General features: G+C 38.4%; 1 long non-coding RNA gene and 1 pseudogene across 2 annotated transcripts in view; one reads left to right on the forward strand and one right to left on the reverse strand.

Moving 5' to 3' along the window:
* LOC143646879 (uncharacterized) overlaps positions 1 to 20172 on the forward strand; it is a 115744-nt gene that overhangs the window by 54091 nt on the left and 41481 nt on the right. The window lies entirely within an intron of this gene.
* On the reverse strand, positions 8611 to 18571 carry LOC143646325 (ATP-dependent RNA helicase DDX18-like; annotated as a pseudogene).

The following is a 20172-nucleotide window of genomic DNA, read 5'->3' on the forward strand; positions in this document are numbered from 1 at the left end:
CTGGGCTTCTTGAGTTTCAATTGTCCAAATGAGCTATGCAGATTGGTTAAGTTAGATTATGTGCCACAGAAATTTCAGTTCCAGACCAAATAAAACTTTCTTCCTTTAGTCTCAAATATGTTGTGGTTCAAAAATATAGACGCAGTCTTCCTTACCCCTGTGTTCTGAATTACTTTAACCCCAACCTGATTGGCTTCATTCTTATCTCTATGTATCAGGTTTTATATGTGTGTGTGTATGTATAAACAGCCTCTCAAAATCCATAAATAATAATCACCACTCTAGACTTAATGTGTCTGCTATAAAAGCTTACAATCTAGGACCCTGTTTTCTTAGAAGTATTTTCTAAAGGTGACCATATCATTGTTGTTCTTTTGTTTCTGGCTTATTTTGCCTCACCAAATGTCCCACATGTTCATTCACATCACTGCATACCTCACTATTTTAAATTATTTATTTTTTTCATGGACAGGCACCAGGAATTGAACCCGGGTCTCTGGCATGGCATGCAAGAACTCTGCCTGCTGAGCCGCCCTGGTCCACCAATGCCTCACAATTTTGTTCCTTTTTGTAGCAGCACGAATATACCTATGAACCATTGTTCATAAGTATACACCATCGTTCACCAATCTACTTCTCAGTCAGTGCTTCCTTCAGCCACCTGCATTCATCAGGCATCATGTATAGTTCCCAAAGTTCACATTCCATTAACATTCTCAATTTTAGATAATTTCATTATTCCTAAGAGAAAGAAAACCAATTAACACACCCTTGCCAAATAAGAAATCTAAACCTCCTCTTAACTCTTGTTCCTCCCCCCATTATTTACTCTGCTGTTGCTGTGGTAGTGCCGATGGTTTCCTTTTGAACATAGCTCATAGCATGCAATAGCAGTTTTACCTTTGTATGCTGGACTTAAACACTGTTTATACATGACTCATATCTTTGAAGTAATTCTTGCAAGAAGTCACTCATATTTCTAGTGTTAGTCAATGGGACACATAGGTCTATACAACCCCTTTCAATTTTGTTAATCTTCAATATGGTAATATTACTTATAGGCCCACTAGAGAACCACCTTCACATCTATCTGTTCCCTTACATGGAGTTCAGCCTCCTTAGCTAACCATTCTCCCATCTCTAGCTTCGATGTATCTCTAAGTCCCCTATATTCTGTATTACAAGCCTCTGATTATACCATTATGCTGGTCATAAAAGTGGACTCATACAGTATCTACCCTTTTGTGTCTTGCTTGTTTCACTCAACATTATATTCTCAAGGCTCATTCATCTTGTCATGTGCTTCAGGACATCATTTTGTCTTACTGCTGCATAATATTCTATTGTATGTATATACCACATTTTGTTGATCATCTGTTGATGGGAATTTGGTTTGTTTCCATCTTTTGGTGATTGTGAATAATGCTGCCATAAACATTGGTGTGAAAATGTTTGTTTGTGTCATTGCTTTCAGCTCTTTTGGGTATATACCAAGTAGTGTTATTGCTGGGCCATAGGGTAACTTGATATTTAGTTTCCTACAGAACTGCCAAACAGTCTCCCATAGTGGCTACACCATTAAATGTTCCCACCAGTAGTGCCTAAGTGTCCCAGTTTCTCCACATCCCTTCCAACATTTATAGTTTCCTGTTGTTTTAATAGCAACTATCTTTACAGTTGTGAGGTGGAATCTCATTGTAATCTTGATCTGCATTTCCCTTATCGCCAATGAAGATGAGCACCTCTTCATGTGCTTTTGAGCTATCTGTATTTGCTCTTCAGAAAAATGTCTATTCATATCTTTAGCCCATTTCAAAATTGGGCTGTTTATTCTTTTGTTACAGAGATGTATGATTTCTTTGTATATATAGGAAATCAAACCTTTGTCTGATTTATGATTTCCAAATATTTTCTCCCATTGAGTTGGCCACTTCTTCAGTTTTTTAAGAAAGTCTTTTGAAGTGCAGTAGCATTTGATTTTGAGGCATTCCCATTTATCTATTTTTTCTTTTGTTGTTTTTGCTTTGGGTGTAAAGTTTAGGAAACTACCTCCTATTACTAGGTCTTGAAGATGTTTCTCTACATTTTCTTCTCAAGGCTTTATGGTGCTAGTTCTTATATTTAGGTGTTTGATCCATTCTGAGTTAATTTTTGTGTAGGGTGTAAGATAGAGGTCCTCTTTCACTCTTTTGGCTATTGATATGCAGTTTTTCCATGCCCAATTATTGAAAAGACTATTTTGTCCCAGTTCAGAGCATTTAGGGGCCTTTTCAAAAATCAATTGACCATAGATTTGGTGGTCTCTTTTTGCACTCTTGATTTGGTTCCATTGGTCAATGCTTCTATCTTTGTACCAGTATCGTGCTGTTTTGACAACTGTGGCTTTATAATGGGTTTTAAAGTCAGGGAGTGTTAATTCTCTGACTTGGTTCTTCTTTTTAAGGATGTTTTTAGCTAATTGGGGTCTCTTTCCCTTACAGATGAATTTGGTAATTAGCTTTTCCAGGTCTTCAAAGTAGGTTGTTGGAATTTTTTGACTGGTACTGCATTGAATCTGTAAATCAATTTGGGTAGAATTGACATCTTAACTATATTTTGCCTTTCTGTCCATGAGCAGGGAATGCTTTTCCACCTATTTAGACATCCTTGGATTTCTTTTAGCAATGTTGTGTAGTTTTCTGTGTACAAGTCCTTTATGTCCTTAGTTAAGTTGATTCCTAAGTACTTGATTCTTTTAGTTGCTATTTTGAATGCAGTTTTTTCCTTAACTGACTTATCAGCTAGGTCATTGCTTGTGAATGCACATTAATTTTATATCCCACCACCTTGATGAATTTGTTTATTAGCTCAAGTAACTTCGCTGTAGATTTCTCAGGATCTTCCAAGCATAGTTTCATGTCATCTGCAAATAATAAGAAGTTTTACTTCTTCCTTTCCAATTTGGATGCCTTTTATTTCTTTGTCCTGCCTGATTGCTCTAGCTAGTACTTCTAGCACAATGTTGAATAATAGTGGTGACAGTGGGCATCCTTGTCTCATTCCTGATCTTAGGGGGAAAGCTTTCAGTCTCTCTCCATTGAGTATGATATTGGCTGGCTGTTTTTCATATATTCCCTTTATTATATTGAGGTAGTTACCTTTGATTCCTATCTTTCAGAGTGTTTTTATCAGAAAAGGATGTTGAATTTTGTTGAATGCTTTTTCAGCATCAGTCAAGATGATCATGTGATTTTTCCCTTTCAATTTGTTAATGTGCTGTACTATATTAATTGATTTTCTTGTGTTGAACCATCCTTGTATTCCTGGTATAAAGCCCACTTGGTCTTGGTATGCAATCCTTTTAATGAATTCGATGTTGGATTTGATTTGCTAATATTTTGTTGTGAATTTTTGCATCTATGTTCATTAGAGAGATTGGCCTGTAGTTTTTCTTTCTTATAGCACGTTTACCTGGTTTTGGTATTAAGATGATGCTAGTTTCATAAAATAGAACTCTTTTGGTAGAGTTCTTTTTTCCTCATTTTTTTTTTGTAAAGTATGAGCAGGATTGCTGTTAGTTCTTTTTTGGAATGTTTGATAAAATTCCGCTGTGAAGCCATCTGGCCCTGGGCTTTTCTTTGTTTGAAGATTTTTGATGATTGATTGAATTTCTTTACTTGTGACTGGTTTGTTGAGATCTTCTATTTCTTCCTGGGTCAGTTTAGTTTGTTTGTGTGTTTCCAGGAATTTGTCTATTTCATTTAAGTTGTCTAGTTTGTTGGCATATAGTTGTTCATAGTATCCCCTTATGATTTCTTTTATTTCTTCAGGATCTGTGGTTATACACCCCTTCTCGTTTCTGATTTTGTTGACTTGCATCTTCTCTCTTTTTTTCTTTGTCAGTCTTGCTAGTGGCCCATTGATTTTATTGATTTCCTCAAAGAATCAACTTATGGTTTTATTGATTCTTTCTACTGATTCTTTTGTTCTCCCATTCGTTTATCTCTGCTTTAATCTTCATTACTTCTCTTCTATTCTTTGTTTTGAAGTTAGTTTGCTGTTCTTTCTCATGTTCCTCCAGGTGTACTGTTGAGTCCTCGATTTTTGCTCTTTCTTGTTTTTAAATATAGGCATTTAGGGCAATAAATTTCCATCTCAGCACAGACTTTGCAAATCCCATATGTTCTGATGAGGTGTATTCTCATTTTCATTCACTCTCAGATAGCTACTGATTTCTCTAGCAACTTCTTTGACCCACTGCTTGTTTAAAAGTGTTATTTAATCTCCATGTATTTGTGAAAGTTCTCATTCTTTGGTGGTTATTGATATCCAGCTTCATTCCATTGTGATCAGAGAAAGTGCTTTAAATAATTTCAATGTTTTTCAGGTTATAAAGACCTGTTTTGTTCCCCAGCATATGATGTATCCTGGGAAATGTTCCACGAGCACTAGAGAAGAATATATATACTTGTATTTTGGGGTGCAATGACCTACATATGTCTGTTAGGTCAAATTCATTTATCAAGTCATTTATCTTCTCTATTTCCTTGTTGATCTTCTGTCTGGTTGTTCTTTCCATAGAGGAGGGTGGTGTATTGAAGTCTCCTACTATTATTGTTGAAACATCTGTCACTCCCTTCAGTTTTTCCAATGTTTTTCTCATGTTCTTTTGAGCTTCTTGATTGGGAACATAAGCATTTATGATTGTTATATCTTCTTGGTGAATTGACCCTTTAATTAGTATGTTATGTCTTTCTTTGTCCCTTATAAAGTCTTTACATTTAAAGTCTATTTTGTCCAATATTAGCATAGCTACTCTTGCTTTGTTTTGGTTACAACTTGTTTGGAAAATCTTTTTCCATCCTTTCACTTTCAATCTATTTGTTTCCTTGTGTCTAAGATGAGTCTCTTGTAAGCAGCATATAGCTGGATTATATTTCTTAATCCATTCTGCCAATCTGTATCTTTTAATTGGTAAATTTAATTGATTAACATTCAAAATTATTACTGAAAATGCCTTTCTTAAGTCTACCATCTTATCTTTTTAATTTTATTTGTCGGATCTATGTATTCTTTTCCTTCTTTTTCTTTTATCCTTTTAATTACCCTTACTGGTACTCTTCAATTCTGTGCCCTCCTCCAGTCCTCCCTCTCCCATCTTTTCTTTTCAGCTGGCAGAAGTCCTTTTAGTATTTCTTATAGAGCTGGTCACTTGTTGAAAAATTCTTCAGGACTTGTTTGCCTGCAAAACTTTAATTTCTCCTTCAGTTTTGAAGAACAATTTGGCTGGGTACAGAATTCTTGGCTGGAAGTCTTTCTCTTTCAGGATCTTAAATATATCATACCACTGCTTTCTTGCCTCCATGGTGATAGTTGTGTAGTCTGAAATCAGTCTTATGTGTCTCCTTTGTAGATTATTATATGTAGAAAAGCAATAGATTGTTTTTCTCTTGCCGCTTTCAGGATTTTCTGCTTCTCTTCAACATTTGACAGATTGATTAGTATGTGCCATGGGGAAGGCCTATTTGGATTTATTCTGTTTGGAGTTCATTGGACTTCTTTGACTTGTGTATTTATGTCTTTTATAAGGGTTGGGAAGTTTTCCCCCATTATATCCTCAATTAGTCTTCCTGGCCCTTTACCCCTCTCTTCTCCTTCTGGGACACCAGTGATCCTTATATTTGTGCTCTTTATTTTGTCTATCATTTCCCTGACACCCAATTCAAATTTTTCCATCTTTCTTGCCATTTCCTGTTTTGAGTCTTTGAAGTCAGTTAATTCTTTCTGTCCTCTGTTTCACTTATTCTTTCTTCTGTCTCATCATATCTGGTGTTGTGTGCCTCTAGTATGTTTTTTACTTGGTCAACAGAGTCTTTAATCTCTGTGATATCTGCTATTTTTCTGTTTATTCTTTCAAATTCCTCTTTATGCTCTTCTACTGTCTTCTTTATCTCCTTTATGTCATTTGCCATCCCACCTATTTTATAAATTAGAATTATATGAACATCTTTGATTAGTTGTTCAAATGTCTGTTTCTCCTCTGGTGTTTCAATTTGGTCTTTTAGGCAGGGCTTTATCTGTCTGCATTGTGATATGCTTGGTGATCTTCTGTTATTTCCATCACATGTAAATCTTGATTGATTTACTTTGAGAATTGATTTATTTCAGTAGTCTAAGACCTTGTGTTTGTGGGATGTGTGTGCAGCAGGAAGCAGTGTACAGGATGGGGCACAACAATGAAGTGATTCATTTCAGGGCAGTTATAGGTGCAGTTTGGGGATATTAAGCAAGTGCTTGTGAATGTGGGCATTCAGTGGCCAGGGAAGATGTCGCTGTGTGGGTCAGTCTGGGGGGCATAAACCTGGTGTGTGCTGGTCTAAGATACAAGACCCTTTGTGTGCATGTATAGAACTGTGGCAGCAGGTCAGTACTGTGCATTCATTTGTTGGGGGCAGATGTGACCTGGCTGTGCAGGTCAGCATTTTCTCAGAGGTGGGAATTGTGACTGAGGGCTGTGCCCATGTGTAGTACTAGGGCTGCAATAAACTGATGTTCCCAGAGCTGAAGGACATGATTGGGGGCCTAGAAGTGCTGTAAACTGATGCTCAGAGTTCAGGAGTAGGGTGGGGTGATGAGCATGTGTGACACTATGGGTGGGGTGCAGGAGTAATCTTGGTGTGGAGGTTAGTACCTATTGCCTTTATGCATGGGAACAGCCTGCAGGGAACAGGGAGGGGTGGTAGTGCTTGGGAGGGGCACAGGAGAGATGCATTAGGCTGTACTTGGGGTGGGGGTGTGGGATGGGTATGCATGCTGGGGGCTGGTAAATAGGCTGGGGCGCTTGGAGTGTGGGGAATGGGAATGGCTGATGGAGTTTGAGTGCATGGGGTGTCCAGTGAATTGCTGTTCATGGGGCTGCACTGGTGAGGGTAACACATTTAAGGAATGCAGCCTGGCTCACTTCCTAGGCCCATCCATGCACTCGCACGAGCTCTGTTCCTCCATGCCAGGCTCCAGCCTTCTGCTTCTCAGTTCCTTGGCCTCTGCAATAGGGCTGCCCTATGTCAGTTGCACTCCTGAATTGCCATCTCAGTCACCCTCCAATCCCTTCTCTAATTTTTCTGTGGAGCAGGGCCAAACTCGACCTACTCTATTTGGCCATCTTCCCAGAAGTCTTTTGGATATTTTTTAAAACTTGATTATTTCTGAAACAAACATAAGAAGCTACTGGAGAGAAAGTTATTAAATGCCAGGCATTCAGAGTCCAGCAGCTCATGTGTGATCCCCAGGAGGACAAGGCCAGCCAGGGGCCAGTGGACAAGTCCAGTGGCAGAACCTAGCTCACTTCTTTTCCTGTTGGAACACTACTTATAAGGCTGTTTACCCTACATTTGACGTTCTCTGTGTACTTATGTTTCATAGGATTCCATGAACATTTCCTGGCACAACAGCAAACAATGTTAGCAACTCTGGTTTGAATCACTTTCAAACAGAACTACCACACTACATAAAACTCATAAGAAATCAAGTGCTTCCACAATAGAAAACCCACAATAAACCACTGGCTTTGTTGTTTTCTCTGACTTTCCCTCATTTTCAACTTTCATTGACAATCTATTTTTGTTTCATGGATTCTGGAAGAGGTAATTTTTCTTACAAAGACACTATCATGAATGTTCACTGAGCAATGAATATTTGGTGATCTTGTTGTGAGTTTGCTTATATGTGGTCTTGCTGTTTAAGTACTCTGCAAAGTCAAAAGAAGTATCAAAATCGAAACCACCTTGAAATTAACACATTTGAATGAGTGTCCCAATCTTTTTTTTTTAAAAAAAGGGTCTTTGCAAAGTTACCAAATGTAGAACAGTAGATTACATCTATATGGGTATAACTGAGGCTCAAAAAACCCAGATTTCCTCCCCAAATGTAAAGATTGCAGGGAATGCTTTATTCAAATAGCAGAAGTATAGAAAAATTGATACCACCTTTAACCTCAAGTATTTCCAAGTTATTTTGCAAAGCTCTCTGCTTTTTAATCCTGCAGCATTTCCAGGATCAAGACTGCTGTGGAAATCCAAGAAACAACCAAACCCAAAAAATAAATCAAGACTTTTAGGCACCAGGAAAGAAAGGCACAGGAAGATTTCTAGTAAAAATGACAAATTTGCAGGGAAAATTATAAATTAAAATATTGTATCATGACAATAAAGACCAAAATATCCCTTGCTTTGCCTTTGGGCAATCAAGGAAAACTGAATGGTTTTCTACCCCCAAAATAAAAGAGAGATTTGCTGGAAATAAAAAGTTAATCAAGGGCACAAATGTAGTTCAGTGGTAGAATTCTCACCTACCATGTGAGAGACATGGGTTCAATTCCTGGCCCATGCACTTCCCTGTCCACCCCCCCACCGCCCCACCACCAAAAAATAAATTCAACAAATGGTGCTTCAGTAATGGGATAGTCATGTGGAATAAGAATGAAATGTGACCCCCACCATACAGCATACAAAAAAATTAATCAATACTCTTATTAGTTAAAAGCACAATCATAGAAATAAGTTCTTTTGTTAGAGCAAGGGAAAAAAATCCATTTCAGTACAAAGTTATTCACAATGAAAGGAAGGTGTATCTTCAGTGACAGAACTGCCTGCTATCAGATGCTAATATTTTTAAAGATTTTGGACTTCTCAATTTTCTTGGCTTTCTGGTAACCAAATCTACCACCTCCTCCTTTCTTTCTCTGTTTGCCTTCATTGCTGTTCACATTCAGATCAACAAAAGGAGGCACCTTGAAAATGAATGAAAGAGCAACTTGAAGCAAATTTAAATTATTAACATTATAGATTTTTGCTTCAGAGAATGGGAATCATATGCTGGAATGTATGACTCATATGCTTCCTGGGCTGACTTATGAAGGAAATAGTTCTTTCCAATCAATTTCTCAAGCTGAGCCTGAATGTCAGAAATCTTAGACCTGGAAAACTCAAATTCACTTAATGGAACCCTGGGTTGGTTCAAGTAATGAAGGAAACCCAATTCTTCTAGGCATAAAATAAGTAAAGTGTGTCCTCTTCCGTTTAAGCCTCTGGCTGTTCTACCCCCATGATGAATATATCCTTTAGAGTCATCTGGAGTGTCATACTGAACAATCCAGTCAACTTCAGGAATTTCCAGCCCTCAAGCTGCTATGTCTATACAGAACATTATCCCTTAATCTGCATTGCAGAGCTGGAAGAGGGTGGTTATCCACTTATTTTGCTTCTGCCTTCCATGAATGACCAAGACAGCAAATCAATGTAGTTCAGCAACTTGTGGTGATAGTTCACAGACTTAAAGGATGAAAAGAACACCATCATTTTCTTTTTATTTTTTTTTCTTTTTTATTATTATTATTTTTATTAACGGAAAAAAAAAAAAGAAATCAACCCAACGTTTAGAAATCATACCATTCTACATATGAAATCAGTAATTCTTAACATCATCACATAGATGCATGATCATCGTTTCTTAGTACATTGGCATCGGTTTAGAAGAACTAGCAATACACCAGAAAAAGATATAGAATGTTAGTGTAGAGAAAAGAAATAAAAGTAATAATAATAGTAAAACAAACAAAAAAACAGACAAACAAACAAACAAACAAAAAAACCTATAGCTCAGATGCAGCTTCATTCAGTGTTTTAACATGATTACTTTACAATTAGGTATTACTGTGCTGTCCATTTTTGAGTTTTTGTATCTAGTCCTGTTGCACAGTCTGTATCCCTTCAGCTCCAATTACCCATTATCTTACCCTGTTTCTAACTCCTGCTGGACTCCGTTACCAATGACATATTCCAAGTTTAATCTCGAATGTCTGTTCACATCAGTGGGACCATACAGTATTTGTCCTTTAGTTTTTGGCTGGACTCACTCAGCATAATGTTCTCTAGGTCCATCCATGTTATTACATGCTTCATAAGTTTATCCTGTCTTAAAGCTGCATAATATTCCATCGTATGTATATACCACAGTTTGTTTAGCAATTCTTCTGTTGATGGACATTTTGGCTGTTTCCCTCTCTTTGCAATTGTAAATAATGCTGCTATAAACATTGGTGTGCAAATGTCCGTTTGCATCTTTGCCCTTAAGTCCTTTGAGTAGATACCCAGCAATGGTATTGCTGAGTCATATGGCAATTCTATATTCAGCTTTTTGAGGAACCACCAAACTGCCTTCCACAGTGGTTGCACCATTTGACATTCCCACCAACAGTGGATAAGTGTGCCTCTTTCTCCTCATCCTCTCCAGCACTTGTCATTTTCTGTTTCGTTGATAATGGCCATTCTGGTGGGTGTGAGATGATATCTCATTGTGGTTTTGATTTGCATTTCTCTAATGGCCAGGGACATTGAGCATCTCTGCATGTGCCTTTTGGCCATTTGGATTTCCTCTTCTGGTAGGTGTCTGTTCAAGTCTTTTTCCCATTTTGTAATTGAGTTGGCTGTCTTTATGTTGTTGAGTTGAACAATCTCTTTATAAATTCTGGATACTAGACCTTTATCTGATATGTCGTTTCCAAATATTGTCTCCCATTGTGTAGGCTGTCTTTCTACTTTCTTGATGAAGTTCTTTGATGAACAAAAGTGTTTAATTTTGAGGAGGTCCAATTTCTTTCTTTCCTTCTTCAGTGTTCTTGCTTTAGGTTTAAGGTCCATAAAACCGCCTCCAATTGTAAGTTTCATAAGATATCTCCCTACATTTTCCTCTAACTGTTTTATGGTCTTAGACCTAATGTTTAGATCTTTGATCCATTTTGAGTTAACTTTTGTATAGGGTGTGAGATATGGATCTTCTTTCATTCTTTTGCGTATGGATATTCAGTTCTCTAGGCACCATTTATTGAAGAGACTGTTCTGTCCCAGGTGAGTTGGCTTGACTGCCTTATCAAAGATCAAATGTTCATAGATGAGAGGGTCTATATCTGAGCACTCTATTTGATTCCATTGGTCAATATATCTATCTTTATGCCAATACCATGCTGTTTTAACCACTGTGGCTTCATAATATTCCTTAAAGTCCGGCAGCGTGAGACCTCCAGCTTTGTTTTTTTTCCTCAAGATGTTTTTAGCAATTCGGGGCACCCTGCCCTTCCAGATAAATTTGCTTATTGGTTTTTCTATATCTGAAAAATAAGTTGTTGGGATTTTGATTGGTATTGCATTGAATCTGTAGATCAATTTAGGTAGGATTGACATCTTAACTATATTTAGTCTTCCAATCCATGAACACGGTATGCCCTTCCATCTATTTAGTTCTTCTGTGATTTCTTTTAGCAGTTTTTTGTCGTTTTCTTTGTATAGGGTTTTTGTCTCTTTAGTTAAATTTATTCCTAGGTATTTTATTCTTTTAGTTGCAATTGTAAATGGGATTCATTTCTTGATTTCCCCCTCAGCTTGTTCATTACTAGTGTATAGAAATGCTACAGATTCTTGAGTGTTGATCTTATAACCTGCTACTTTGCTGTACTCATTTATTAGCTCTAGTAGTTTTGTTGTGGATTTTTCTGGGTTTTCGATGTATAGTATCATATCGTCTGCAAACAGTGATAGTTTTACTTCTTCCTTTCCAATTTTGATGCCTTGTATTTCTTTTTCTTGTCTAATTGCTCTGGCTAGAACCTCCAACAGAATGTTGAATAATAGTGGTGATAGTGGACATCCTTGTCTTGTTCCTGATCTTAGGGGGAAAGTTTTCGATTTTTCCCTATTGAGGATGATATTAGCTGTGGGTTTTTCATATATTCCCTCTATCATTTTAAGGAAGTTCCCTTGTATTCCTATCTTTTGAAGTGTTTTCAACAGGAAAGGATGTTGAATCTTGTCAAATGCCTTCTCTGCATCAATTGGGATGATCATGTGATTTTTCTGCTTTGATTTGTTGATATGGTGTATTACATTAATTGATTTTCTTATGTTGAACCATCCTTGCATACCTGGGATGAATCCTACTTGGTCATGATGTATAATTCTTTTAATGTGTTGTTGGATACGATTTGCTAGAATTTTATTGAGGATTTTTGCATCTATATTCATTAGAGAGATTGGTCTGTAGTTTTCTTTTTTTGTAATATCTTTTCCTGGTTTTGGTATGAGGGTGATGTTGGCTTCGTAAAATGAATTAGGTAGTTTTCCCTCCACTTCGATTTTTTTGAAGAGTTTGAGGAGAGTTGGTACTAATTCTTTCTGGAATGTTTGATAGAATTCACATGTGAAGCCGTCTGGTCCTGGACTTTTCTTTTTAGGAAGCTTTTGAATGGCTAATTAAATTTCTTTACTTGTGATTGGTTTGTTGAGGTCATCTATGTCTTCTTGAGTCAAAGTTGGTTGTTCATGTCTTTCCAGGAACCCGTCCATTTCATCTATATTGTTGTATTTATTAGCGTAAAGTTGTTCATAGTATCCTGTTATTACCTCCTTTATTTCTGTGAGTTCAGTAGTTATGTCTCCTCTTCCATTTCTGATCTTATTTATTTGCATCCTCTCTCTTCTTCTTTTTGTCAATCTTGCTAAGGGCCCATCAATCTTATTGATTTTCTCATAGAACCAACTTCTGGTCTTATTGATTTTCTCTATTGTTTTCATGTTTTCAATTTCACTTATTTCTGCTCTAATCTTTGTTATTTCTTTCCTTTTGCTTGCTTTGGGGTTAGTTTGCTGTTCTTTCTCCAGTTCTTCCAAGTGGACAGTTAATTCCTGCATTTTTGCCTTTTCTTCTTTTCTGATATAGGCATTTAGGGCAATAAATTTCCCTCTTAGCACTGCCTTTGCTGTGTCCCATAAGTTTTGATATGTTGTGTTTTCATTTTCATTCGCCTCGAGGTATTTACTAATTTCTCTTGCAATTTCTTCTTTGACCCACTCGTTGTTTAAGAGTGTGTTGTTGAGCCTCCATGTATTTGTGAATTTTCTGGCACTCCGCCTATTATTGACTTCCAACTTCATTCCTTTATGGTCCGAGAAAGTGTTGTGTGTGATTTCAATCTTTTTAAATTTTTTAAAACTTGCTTTGTGACCCAGCATATGGTCTATCTTTGAGAATGATCCATGAGCACTTGAGAAAAAGGTGTATCCTGCTGTTGTGGGATGTAATGTCCTATAAATGTCTGTTAAGTCTAGCTTATTTATAGTAATATTCAGATTCTCTATTTCTTTATTGATCCTCTGTCTAGATGTTCTGTCCATTGATGAGAGTGGTGAATTGAAGTCTCCAACTATTATGGTAGTAGTGTCTATTTCCCTTTTCAGTGATTGCAGTGTATTCCTCACGTATTTTGGGGCATTCTGGTTTGGTGCATAAATATTTATGATTGTTATGTCTTCTTGTTTAATTGTTCCTTTTATTAGTATATAGTGTCCTTCTTTGTGTCTTTTAACTGTTTTACATTTGAAATCTAATTTGTTGGATATTAGTATAGCCACTCCTGCTCTTTTCTGGTTGTTATTTGCATGAAATATCTTTTCCCAACCTTTCACTTTCAACCTATGTTGTGTCTAAGATGTGTTTCCTGTAGACAACATATAGAAGGATCCTGTTTTTTAATCCATTCTGCCAGTCTATGTCTTTTGATTGGGGAATTCAGCCCATTAACATTTAGTGTTATTACTGTTTGGATAATATTTTCCTCTAACATTTTGCCTTTTGTATTATATATATCATATCAGATTTTCCTTCTTTCTACACTCTTCTCCATACCTCTCTCTTCTGTCTTTTTGTATCTGACTCTACTGCTCCCTTTAGTATTTCTTGCAGAGCTGGTCTCTTGGTCACAAATTCTCTCAGTGACTTTTTGTCTGAGAATGTTTTAATTTCTCCCTCATTTTTGAAGGACAATTTTGCTGGATATAGGGGTCTTGGTTGGCAGTTTTTCTCTTTTAGTAATTTAAATATATCATCCCACTGTCTTCTAGCTTCCATGGTTTCTGCCGAGAAATCTACACATAGTCTTATTGGGTTTCCCTTGTATGTGATGGATTGTTTTTCTCTTGCTGCTTTCAAGATCCTCTCTTTCTCTTTGACCTCTGACATTCTAACTAGTAAGTGTCTTGGAGAACACCTATTTGGGTCTAACCTCTTTGGGGTGCGCTGCACTTCTTGGATCTGTAATTTTAGGTCTTTCATAAGAGTTGGGAAATTTTCAGTGAAAATTTCTTCCATTAGTTTTTCTCCTCCTTTTCCCTTCTCTTCTCCTTCTGGGACACCCACAACACGTATATTTCTGTGGTTCATATTGTCCTTGAGTTCCCTGATACCCTGTTCAAATTTTTCCATTCTTTTCCTGATAGTTTCTGTTTCTTTTTGGAATTCAGATGTTCCATCCTCCAAATCACTAATTCTATCTTCTGTCTCTTTAAATCTATCATTGTAGGTATCCATTGTTTTTTCCATCTTTTCTACTTTATCCTTCACTTCCATAAGCTCTGTGATTTGTTTTTTCAGTTTTTCTGTTTCTTCTTTTTTTTCAGCCCATGTCTTCTTCATGTCCTCCCTCAATTTATCAATTTCGTTTTTGAAGAGGTTTTCCATTTCTGTTCGTATATTCAGCATTGGTTGTTTCAGCTTCTGTATCTCATTTGAACTATTGGTTTGTTCCTTTGACTGGGCCATATTTTCAGTTTTCTGAGCGTGATCCGTTATCTTCTGCTGGCGTCTGGGCATTTAGTCAGATTTCCCTGGGTGATGGACCCAATAGGTTGAAAGATTTTTCTGTGAAATCTCTGGGTTCTGTTTTTCTTATCCTGCCCAGTAGGTGGCACTCGTGGCACACGTTTGTCTGCGGGTTCCACCAATAAAAGGTGCTGTGGGTCCTTTAACTTTGGAAAACTCTCGCCGTGGGGGTGGTTCGCCAGCTGAAGCGGCTTGGAAGAGTGCCAGCCGGCCCGGGGGTCCGAACGCGGGGAGTTTTGCCGGCCGCCGCAGCCCGGGAGAGCGCCCGACCGAATTTCCTAGTCAGCCCGGGGCGCCAAGCGTGGCAGGAGGGCGCCAGCCACCGCAGCCCGGGAGAGTGCACTGTTCCCAGCCAGACCGGGGAGTCACGTGTTTGGAAGGGACCCCCTCGGTCACATTTCTCCACGGTCTGGGGATTTCCGACCCAACTCTCTCAGTTGGTCTGGGGGTCTCGCGTGGTGGGGGCGCCAGCCACCGCGGCCCGAGGGGACCTCCTGCCCAATTCTGCCAGCTGGCCTGGGAACGAGGAAGGGAGGGACTCCGGCCGCTTGCCGTCCCGCCTGGGAAAGCCCGCGCCCCTCGGCGATCTCACCGGAGCTGGTTCTCCCAGACAGTCAGCCGTTCCAGGATGGGGTACGCCGTCCCTTTGATGTCCGTCAGGCTCCGGGAGCTGCTCTGTATCTTCTCCACGCCCCCAGTAGCTGTTCTGGAGGAGGAAAGGTGAGGGTGGCAAGGCTGTCGAGGCCGGTGGCGGAGGAGCTGTGAAGGCAGAAGAGGGCACGGTGGTGGTTGGAGAGCTGCCATAGCAGGAGGAGAAAGGGAAGGATAAGATGGCGGATGGAGCGCCGCCGGAGCAGAAGGGGAAAGAGGAGGGTAAGATGGCGGCGGGAGCGCCGCCAGAGCAGAAGTGGGAAGAGGAGGGGGAGATGGCGGCGGGATCGCTGACGGCGGAGAAGGGAGAAGAGGAGGGCTGGCTGGCTGGCAGCGGGAGCGCCGCCGGCGGAGAAAGAGGGAGAGGAGGGCTGGCTGGATGGTGGCGGGAGCGCTGCCGGCGGAGAAAGAGGGAGAGGAGGGCTGGCTGGATGGTGGCGGGAGCGCTGCCGGCGGAGAAAGAGGGAGAGGAGGGCTGGCTGGCTGGCAGCGGGAGCACCGCCGGCGGAGAAAGAGCTTTTTTTCCTTTTTGATTCTTCTTAAGGAATGTAAAGAAGGAATCTCTTTTCAGAGGGACAAACAGCATATCCCTGCTCAAAATCATCCACTGTTGCATTACTTTTATTATCATCAACACCAACATACAGTGGCTGCTTTTTCAGAGAAATTCTTGCCAGGTCTTCAGCTTTTCACATTTACATGGCAGAAAAGAGCGCTGTCTGTCTGCATATTGGCAGAATTTTAATAATTCACTTTAATTCCTCTTCAAACCCAACATCTAAGTTATGATCAGCCTCATCAATAACCAGACACTGTAGGTTTTCATACATAAACCCTGGGGTATTCTACATATGGTCCATGAGTCAACCTGGCATGGCCACAATGATGTTGGTCCCATTAGCAAGCTTCTGTGCTTCAGCAGATCAGCTACTGCTCCCCATTATCAACTTGTATGTGTGGACATGGTGAGTCATTAGCTCCTTAAGTACACCAAAAGTCTGCATGGCCAGTTCCCTACTAGGTTGATAAAATGAACATGTTAGTATAGTATGAAGAAATGATCATAGCATACTATGAAGAGGTGATATTTGAAGATTTGGAAAGATGTAACCTGGACTGCAAATTCTTTCAAAATGAAACAGGGTGCAATCTAAATGTTTCATTTAGCATTTGGCTTTCAATATCAAGAAGACATATTTTCTAATACAATGGGGCATGGGAAGATGTGGAAGACAAATCCCTGTGCATATTTCCTGGGGGGTGGTGTACATGTAATTCAGCTCTTGCCTGAAAGGTCCACCTTCTCAATGAGTTATTATGCAAGATTATGAGATAAAGAAGTGAGAGTAAAGGTTAGAAGAGTATATAGAAGATTCACTATAGGTACTGGGATTTCTGAGGAAATAATTTACTAGAGAAACATGAATTTAATGATTGTTGGACAATGTTTATTGCCCATTTGGAAGGGAGATAATTTTGAATTTATGGTTGTATGATTGTGGCACTTTTTGATATTTTTTCCAGCAGGCTGCAGCTGTGTGGTGAAATCATGCAAATATAGGGCAAATGGAGGGGGCCATCCATTGATGGAATTTCTCCAGAGAAAAGAAAGAGTGGTAAGGGAGTTTAAGGTGTTTATAAGAAAGCAACTCTATAAAGAGGATGAAGTAGAAGACTGATTAAGTTTGGGGGGGAATTTGTAGGAGGGTGTTAGTTTACTTCAGAGAGAAGAGATGGGATGAATGGTCTTTAGCTTCGATAAATTGAAATAACACTTAATTACAAATATTCATACAAATATTCTGGTAGTATAAGAAGGTATTGCCAGTTCATTAAAACAAAGAATCAGGAAGAGGACGAGGGCTTAAATAATAGGCTGAGAAATGGGCATTGGTAAAGGCAGCAACTGACCCTCATTAGTAAGGAATATCCCCAATGTGAATGGTGTGCAAGGGCTGCTGGAGAGAGGGCCTTTGTTCATCTGTGAAGCTGAACTAAAAAACTGTGTACATCTTCTGACTGACAGGGCAAAGGCGATACAAAACAAAGGCAGTGTTTCTCCGCCAATGTCACAAATGAATAATTTCTGAGACATTGGGGTTTCCAAAAGGGAAAGAGTTTATTTCCAGGCTGGAGGCAGGATAATAGATGGCCCAGCAGCCCAAAAATCTATCTCTCAGATTCTAGAGGCCTCAAGGCTTATATGGATTAAAGCAAGGGGAGATGAAGTTTTATCATTAGAATAGTAAGTATACACAGGGCTGAGAATAGGCTAGAACAGCCATTACAATAGTAAGTTACATAAGGCTGATATCAGGTTAGAATAAAAAATACAATAGTAAGTACAAATAAGGGTGAGATTAGGCTAGAATAACCTTTGCAGTAGTAAATGTAAGCAAGAACACTTTACAAATATAAAGGAACAAAATGAAGCTGAAACCAATTAATGGCTGACAAGTTCTTCTATTAACACTAGGGTTTTTGCTATTACAAGTTACTTTGAGACAGAGACTGGATAAATGGAGTGACAGCTCTTATAATCACAGAAGTACAAGATAAAAGCTGTTACAAGCATTATCATATACTAGGGCAGCTGAATAATAGTTCAGAAATTTCAGGTATTTTTCTCTAATTAATCTATCAGAAAGGAAGAAAAATGAAGATTTATATAATGATTTACTAGTCATAATCATACCTTAAACCTTAACTTCTCATTTACAATTCCTCCCTCTCATTCGATAATTCTTTTACCCTTGAGGGGTTTCCAGATGATGACTCTGCTAAATTCTGTACACTGAAAAGGGGCATTTACATTATTGGGCAGAGGGACAGAACTGATTGCTGTTTTTGGAAAGACCAGTGTTTCTGGCTTTCAGGGCTCATCTGGCACAGAAACAGTCTGGAGGCTTTAAGTCTCTAAAAAACACATTTAAGTAAAATTTTCATAAAGCCCAGGGTATTCTTGAGGGTTTTCATGAACACCATTTGTTGGAGCTTGAATATTGTGGCAGTTTGCAATATTTGGCAGAAACTTGCAAAGGGTATCCTCCAGAATGACCTCTTGATTTGATTTGAAATCTCTTAGCCATTTAAACTCTATTTCTTTTCCCTCTTTTGGTCAACCAATCCCATAATGTCAGGGCCAGGCTCATCTCTGGCAATCATGCTCCACATTGTCAGGGCCAAGCTTATCCCTGAGAATTATGTCCCATGTTGCCAGGGAGACTTACACCATTGGAAGTCATGTTCCATGGATGGGGGAGGTCAGAGTCCAGCTTAGAGAGAGAGAGAGCACATTTGAGCAACAAAAGTGGTTCACTGGGGATGACTCTTAGGTGTTAGTTATAGGTAGTCTCAACTTTGCCATTTTAGAACTAAGTTTCATAAGGGTAAGCTTCAAGATCTATGGCTTTCTCATTAAATTTGGTGCCCTTTTTGCTTAAGAGAATTTCAGGAATTCCCTAGGTGAAGAAGTTTAATAATTTTATTTTTTCTCCAATTCCTCAAGGGACTTCGCAAGTACACCCTCATTTTCTGCTCAAAATACTCTGAAAAGCATCAGGGTATAATGCATTATACCCTTACAAAATATTACGATTGTATTCCATATCCTATGTTCTCTGTCAAATTAAGCTGAATTACATTTTTTACATAAGCTGACCAGACAGCTCAAACTAGGTGGTATGCCACAGGGAATTCAAATTTTGGACAAAATAAGCATTTTTTTTTTGGTCTCACACAAAAGTAAAAGTCCCAAAATATAAACAGTTTTATCTTTTACCCTGTGTTCAGTCATCCCTGTCCTAACCAGACAGCTTCATTCACATCTTTAGTTGAAGTCTGATTTCTGTCTCAGTCTCTTTAACAGTTGCTGTTTTGAGCAATGCTGACACTCAGACCTGGAGAATTCTATTTTTGAGTCCTAGGTGTCATACAGATTCTTAAATTCCAGGGAACTACAAGGTTATACAAAGGACAAAGCATCTTAGAATTTAGAAATAACAGTTAAAACTCAAAAGTAAGTGTGACTTCTGTAACAGCTTACAATTTAAGCCTTAATTTTCTGATACACATTTTTAAATGAAGCCACTTCAGAAATAAAATATTTAACAATTGTCTTATACTGAAAAACCATAACAGAGGTTTTGCCTTGTTTCACCTTTGCACATTTACCAGAGTTATGTTTATTAATGGATAGAAATATAATTTATATATTTGCTCTGCCCCTCTTTAAAAACCTCTCCTTTTTGTAGATAAAGTTCTGGCCTATAGCTGACCACATATACATTTAGAGAAGTTTTACAGCAAAGCAGTGTGACTGACAAGTAAATTTGGCTCTATCCATGATCTGTAGCCTTTATCTAAGAATAACTAAAACCATGACTAACAACATCATACTTTATCTAACATCAAACAGATTGGTATCAGGATAGAAAATGGACTGTGAAAACATCTTCAAGTCCTTAGGAACTTTATACAATCTCAATATATGGATAACATTTTACCCTTACCAATATAGCTAACGAAATGTCCTTTAGCCACTGTAGTATTTCCTAAACACCTCCTATGTAATATGTTAAACTATTTTAGCAACTCATTTTACAAGATAAGAAAACAAATCCTTTGTAAGAGTTTTCCCTTAAAAGTGAGATGACCTGTCTTCTGAAATAAAGGAAGATAAGCCCACCAGAAACATTAAAAAGGATATTCCTCTGATGCAAAATCTTTGTCTTTGAAACAGAGTACTTGGATGTTTAAGAAAACCTTTTAAAAACTCTTCTTTAAGAAAACAGACTAATAACAGATGAGTAAACAAATATGGATAAAAAATAAATA

Source organism: Tamandua tetradactyla, chromosome 9, assembly GCF_023851605.1.
Source record: "Tamandua tetradactyla isolate mTamTet1 chromosome 9, mTamTet1.pri, whole genome shotgun sequence".
Lineage (NCBI taxonomy): Eukaryota > Metazoa > Chordata > Mammalia > Pilosa > Myrmecophagidae > Tamandua > Tamandua tetradactyla.